We start from the raw sequence: 7,552 nt of genomic DNA on the forward strand, positions 1-7,552 counted from the left end.
CTACAACCAGTCCATCTGAAATGGTCATGTCACGCATTTCTGGGGCCATGTAGGATTTGCTGCCATGTCTGGATGTTATCAGTGTCCCTCTGACCCAAGCAAAGCCAAAGTCTGATCTTGATGCAAGGGCACTCCTTGTCAAACAAATTTTCTGGCTTCAAATCCATGTGTACAAGTCCTTTCTTGGATATGTATTTGAGAGTATTGGAGAGCTGAACAGCACATAGCTTCACTGTCTTCTGGAATTCCCAGAAAAAAAAAAAAAAAAATATGATAAAAGTAAAAGTAAAAACACAGTAGACCAGGAAATCTAACAACCGAGTGAACTATGAACAACTGCCCAATCCAAATATATACAAATAGCCTAGTCTGTCAGAGCCAGGGTCATACATGGGAGATGGTAAAGCAACAAGCAGGCAAGTGAGGGAAGCAGGCTGCAGGATCAGGTGGACAAAACACTAAGGTAAAGAGGAGCAACAAAGGCAGAACTGAAATACTCCTGCACTGCAATGAGCACCAGGTGATGACCAATTTCCATGAGCTTCTGGCTGCTGAGAGACCAGAACTGGAGCCTATAGGTCTTGGAGCCACAGTGCCACCTGCAGGGGGACCTCAGTCCTGACAGCTTTCTCACTTTCCATTTCATCTCAGAGGAAGAGAGCAAATCTCCCCAAAAGGACTGATACATATATCTTAATGTAATTACATGATATAATCAGAGACAATAGATCACCAACAAGGGCCAGTTCATGGGTGGTTTTGAAATTAGTTGATAAGATTTACAAATGAACATACAAAACTTGAGATTTCTTTCAATAAGATCTGCCGCTCCCAGACTGAGAATGTATTATGCTTCATTTAAAGCTAAACCTCAGCCTCACCACCAATCAGCAGACAATTATCAGTACTGGAGAGGTTCCTGTACGGCTCTTCCTCTGATTTCACTGCACACTGCGAGATCACAACAGGCATTAGAAGCTGCAGCAAGTGAGAGCTCCGCCTCATTTCCTGGCTGGAGGATGTCCAGCATCATATCCCTCCCAGACTGACTGTTCCTAATTGGTTCTTTGTATTCATTGGATTTCTATCCCCCCCCCCTCCCATCATATAGACTCAGCATCACCTGTGATAATTATATAGGACAGTCTGCATGCAAACACAGCCTACCTAGGAATGTCCACTCCTCCAGACAGATACCTACCCATACCCATCAAGACATTTTGCTATTTAACATAAAAGATGCGGCGCTATAGTATAAATGTCCAAAATATCAATATGGCGGTTAAGTGATTAATGTGATCATAAAAATTATATCACAAGCAAAGTGACATGCGGTGCAAAACCAGTCCTTGTGACAGTTATTATTCTTCAAAGTGCTGCTTCCATGCAGTAAACGTGAAAAGGATAAGGCTGTGCACTCACCAGATGCCCAGTGTAACTGCGCATTTAGAGATATATTATCTCCACTAGATCCACAAGTAGCTTCAAGAGGTCAGGTCAGGCCAGATATTCCTCCACCCGCTGGATGTTGCTAGAAATCCACGGTCTCTCTCTTAGGTGGCTCTATAGATGATAAGTGACTCACCAAGGGCCACAAAGAAAGAAGACCAATAGCATGATACCGTTTTAAAAGATGTTTATTTCATATGCAGTATGGTATAGGTGAGGAAAACAAACAATCACTGACCATGAGGTGAATGGAAAGATGGCCGCCGGGACCTCCGTGGTGCCGGCGGCAAAGCAATAGTGACGCTGTAGCTCCTACCCCGACGCGTTTCGTGCTAACCGCACATCATCAAAGGGGATAAGCTTCAGCGTCTGCTCCTGACTGTATCCATTAAATAACGTAAATGGCGCATGCGCATTACGAACGCGCCATTTTCCATAGGAGATATGTCTCCATATCGGGCGCCATTTTGCCGGAGACCAACCTGATCTCACATGCACGGGCGCCATTTATAAGACCACAGGTGTGTGTCACTAAATCACCAGGGAAACCGAATATATAAATGTAAAATATTATAAATCCAGGTGAGCAGTGCCAGGACTCAATCCATAATAAGGCCCACACCTAAGAATGGGATTGACAAATACCGTCAAAACGGACCACTGCTCATGTGCAGGATAATACTGGGATATATATAGAAAACTGATGATTCCTTACTCAAATATAAAATCATAATAAAATCTGGTAATACCAGTGACACACACATTACAATAAGACAAATGCAATCCAAACATGGATATAAATAAACTCATGAATATAAATAAAAACGATAATATCTGTAAAACACATATTGTAATACATATAATCATATACATATATTGTCCCTAAATTTTTTAATACGAAATACCACCGCAATACATTAAATATCATAAAAACACATAAATCTTAAAATTCTAAAAATCGCAATGACCCAAAACCACATCAGTATATATATATATACACATATACACACACACACACACATTTCTATTTTTCTATTTGCATAACTGCTCTTAAGTGTCAGCCCAATGCCTAGTTAAAAAACTCACATTTGTTAAGGTTTTATACATTTTATAGTTATAGGAGATGTAATTAATTCTGGCATTGGGCCATATTCCTGCTTATTATTCGTTAACCACAAGCCTACAGGGCACTTCTACCCCCTTCCCTTCCTGCCCAGGCTGTAAAATATCGTATTGTCTCGATATTTTATTAACTTGTATTGATGAGAAATGTTCAGATAGAAAGTCCTTCCACTTCTTGCGTAAACTCAAAAAGATGATTTAATTATAACGTTGCATAAAATTAGAAATAAAATATTGGCATACAGAATGTTTAAATAATGTCCAAAAAATATAGTTAAGTTCTTGATAATAAGATTGTATATATGTATATGTGTGTGTTGTCGCATCAAGGCTGCTATAGAGTGAGTGAGACTCAAACCTTTGTTCTACTCTTAAGAGCAATCCAGCCCCCACCTTTCCTAAAAGTGGGTTGGTATTCTCTTGTAGTCCCATTAAGATAATTGACACCAACAGGAGGTATTAAAACAAAACCTCCAATCTACTTCTCTCAAAGTCTGAGTGTAACTTTATCTCTTACATAGATGGGGGGAGGATGGGGGAAGGTATAGTTAATTGCTCTCATATGTGGCTTGAATGTAAAGGAAAAACCCAAGATATATGTACATATGTATATTCACAGACTATGAAGTCTAATTCCTTACTTTTCCCAATCTAGAACAAATATAAATATAATAACTCAATTATTCTATTAAGATCCAACTCATTCATACTTATGTTAGTACTGTTAATAAGATATTAGATATTAGGTTAAAGAAAGCTTCTAACACAGGCCAATTTCCAGCTTTCAGCACTGTTGAACTTTGAATGACAATTGCGCGGTCATGCAACACTGTACCCATATGAAATAGTTATCATTTTTGACAGATAGAGCTTTATATTGGTGTTATTTAATCAACTCTGGGTTTATTTTTTCACAAACCAAAAACCGCTGAAAATTTTGCAAAAAAAAAAAGTTTGTTATAAAAGTGATTTTTCTCCTTCACTGATGTGCGCTAATGATGCTGCACTGATGGACACTGATAAGTGGCACTGATTAGCATTGACAGGCATCACTGATATGTGGCATTGATGTGCACTGGCATGAGGCACTGATGGGACTACACTGATCATCAGTGTACATGTCCCCTCCACGGAAATCAGGTTACTGGCTCTCCTCTCGAGCTGTCAGTGTGACAGCTCAAGAGGAGAGAAATGCTGATAACCAGCATTTCCCCATTTAGCTGTGATTGGACATAACTGATCACATGACCAAGCTGACATCTTCAGCTCTTTCCGTGATTGGTGATCCGCTGTGTCCGAGGGACACAGCGCACCACCGATCGCCGCGCATGCGTGGCGAGAATGGGAGGATGTCATAGGATGTCCTCCCAGAATGAGAGAACCACCTTTCATCCGTCATATATACTATATGGTGGGTGGGAGGTGGTTAAGAATTTCTCAGGGATTCTACCTTACTGATCCTTTTAGAGTAAGTCTACAATAAGTGACCTCTTGGTAAGATCTGTATCCTGCAGATTAAACTCCCATGCACACACAAATTTGCAGAGGCAATTGAAATTGTGATTATAGTTATTCATGGACCAGTTTCCATGTTTGCCATGAATACTCTTCCATATCCACCTTCTCCAAGCTCCTTGACCATGAGGAAATACATCTATGTCTACCTGCTGTAGTCCTTGTGAATAGGAGACCATTCTATCCAGAAGACCTTCCACATCATGGTCAAGGGAGGCCATAGTGTCCTGGAGGAGGTGTGGGAAAAAAAACAAAACAAAAACAAAAAAACCCATGTACGTCCACAGACAACAGTGGTGGATGATTGCAGGATCCTCTCTATGGTAAAGAAAAACCCATTCACAACATGCAGACAAGTGAAGGACACTCTCCATGAGGTGGGTGCATCATTGTCAAAGTCTACAATCAAGAGAAGGGTTCACAAGAGCAAATACAGAAGGTTCACCCCAAGGTGCAAACCATTCATAAGCCGGAATAGAAAAGCCAAAATTAGTCTTTGCTTTTCCAGAACTGTGTTGGCTTTTAGATTTTTGACAGATGAAACTAAACATAATCTGTACCAGAATTGGACAGCGCTTTACAATACAGATTGACAATGATCTAAAGTGGACTGTTCTGCAATGGCCGAGTCAATCACCTGACCTCAACCCCACTTAGCATGCATTTCACTTGCTGAAGGCAAAACTAAAGGCAGAAAAACCCAAAAACCAAGAACTGAAGACAGCTGCAGTTAGAGCCTGGCAAAGCATCAGAAAGGAGGAAACCCAGTCTTTGGTTATGTCCATGGGTTCCAGACTTCAGGCAAAGCATCAGAAAGGAGGAAAAACAGTCTTTGGTAATGTCCATGGGTTCCAGACTTCAGGCAAAGCATCAGAAAGGAGGAAACCCAGTCTTTGGTTATGTCCATGGGTTCCAGACTTCAGGCAGTCATTGCCAGTAAAGGATTCTCAACAAAATATTAAAAACAAAACATTATGATTATATTAATTTGTCCAATCACATTTGAGCCCCTGAAAATGGAGGGACTGTATAAAAATGGTTGCAGTTCCTAAAATTTGTGCTTCGTATGTTCAACCCCTTGAATTACAGCTGAAAGTCTGCACTTCAAAATTTGGATGGTTTCATTTTTTATTCTGGTGGCATACAGAGCCAAAAGTATGAAAATTGTGCCTGTGTCCAAACTTCTACCTACCTATCTATAGGTGACTTGGGAATACAGTTTGGATACTAAAGTGAGGAAATGTATGGAGTTCATTTAAAGGACCCAAATATGGAAAGCTAGCAATCAAGCAATGGTATACCTTGATCAAAAAAATGGAAAAGCCAAGACATACAGCTACACATAAGTGAACAGGTAACAATTGGATATATCCTGGCACTTATTTGTGTGCTGGGGCCTCTTTAGTAACTTATGGTCAAGAGGCTAATATTTTGCTCAAGTGTCCTTGGGGAAGGGACCCCTTTCCATCAATGTTGGCTAATGCTGCCAGAAGCATCTTGGTGACCAATATTTCTGGCAGATACTGACATGAAAAGACTAAACATACCATAAGGATGAACTACGAGAGATGTTCTGCTCTCTTGTCACCAACCAGCCGTGTTGACTTTCCAGTTTCATTACATAAAGTCAGGAGGATGAACACGGAGCTCAGCAGGTAAGACGTGTCATTTATAAATATCATGTAAGTGAAAAATTGGCTGCTTCACCTTTTGTACTCAGAAGACAGTAGATGCCGTGCTAAAGGCCAACAGAAGATATTCATGACACTTCCCTAAAATATTCTTCCCAAAATTGTGAAGTCTCAAATTGATCGACAATACACATGAATGATGTCATAAAATCCAAACACCCAATAGTTGCATCATTTTTCAGGCACCATAAACAAATTTCAAGGCATTTTCCTGCTCAATGTCATCTGTATGTCCTCAGCAAGACCTCATAGCATCAGACTGACAGACTTCATGTCATGAATTGAAGTGAATGCTCAGTGAGGTCATTATAGAAAGGTTTTTTTTTTTGGGGGGGGGAGAAAGGGAATATTTTGTAGTTTGTATTACTTTTTTTAAAATCTCATATTACACTATGACCAAAGTAGTATAAGGTTACCATAGTAACACAACGAGTGCGTATAACAGAATTTCTTTGCTATAAGTAATCATTTCACAAAAAAAAAAAAAACCTGATTCATTCAGTTTGTGGTGATTAGCCCAGTCTGTGCATGTGATCACTGACCTATGACATCTAGTGATGATGGTATAATGGATGGCATGGAAGGAAGCCATCTATTGTATACAACTGTTGTGTGGCCTGCTGTGATTGGTCACAAGGTGAAGGCAATGAGTCAGTTGACAGATCTGCAATCAGCTGTGTCCGAGGTACACAGCTGGTGACAGATCTCTCCACAGGACGGCCCTGCAGGCATGCGCAAGGCACGATCCAGGAAGGACATCATGATGCCCAACAGGGTTAAGGAGAGTCCCATTCAGCCATCATTTTCCTATTGGCCAGGAGGAAAAAAAAGGTTAACTATAAAATGGAAGGTTATTTTAAAACATTTTTTTGGAACAACTTAATTTTAGACTACTACAGGAGGGAGAATAGATAATGAATTAAGAAAAACACCTCATTTTAACAATGGCTGTAGATTCTTGCCAGTTGTATAACGTCATGTCTTATATTCAGCAACATTGTACACCAATGGGTTTAATTTAAAAAGGACATTGAAAATGGGGGGGGGGGGGGGGGGACACAAAAACACCACAATCTTAAAGATAGTTTCCAGGATTAAAAAGGACCTGATAGGAATATTGGAGCTGCCATGTCTGGGCTTTAGAAATTCCTCTCCAAACATCCAGATTAGTGATGGGCTGAACACCCCCCATTCAGTTTGCAGTTGAACATTCAAACCTACAGAAAGTTCGACTGCAAACATGAACAATTTACTGAGCAATATCTTACCACATCGGAGTATGAGGCAAGACCCCGCCCAGTTACTAAGATACTGCACAAGTGATATTATGAAGTCATGTTGTATTTTAGTGAAACATGGATTCAGGTTTCAGCTGTCAGTGGGGTTCCCCCGATGACAGCTGAATGTAAAAAATTGTTAGCATTGGAGAGAAAAAAAAAAAAAAGCGTGGTTCCCCCTTTCCATACCAAACTCTTTGGGTTGGATATTGATTGAGGGGAACCCCCATGCCTTTTTGTTCTAAATCCATACCAGACCCTTATCGGGGGATGCATCCTGGCAGGTCAGGAAAGGGGGGGGGGGGGGGAGGAAATCAAGCGAGTGCCCCCTGAACCATACCAGGCTGCTTGCCCTCAACAAACCACCTTGTCCTCATGTTGATTAGGACAAGGACCTCTTCCCCACAGCTTTGGGCTCTGGGGACACACTAAGGGGCGGATGGGAAGCAGTTCAAGAACCCAAATATGGCAAACATGTAATCTATAGTAAAGATCATC

The sequence above is a fragment of the Staurois parvus genome, unplaced genomic scaffold, assembly GCF_062004578.1.
Source record: "Staurois parvus isolate SC_StPar_1 unplaced genomic scaffold, SC_StPar_1.0 ptg000231l, whole genome shotgun sequence".
Taxonomy (NCBI): domain Eukaryota; kingdom Metazoa; phylum Chordata; class Amphibia; order Anura; family Ranidae; genus Staurois; species Staurois parvus.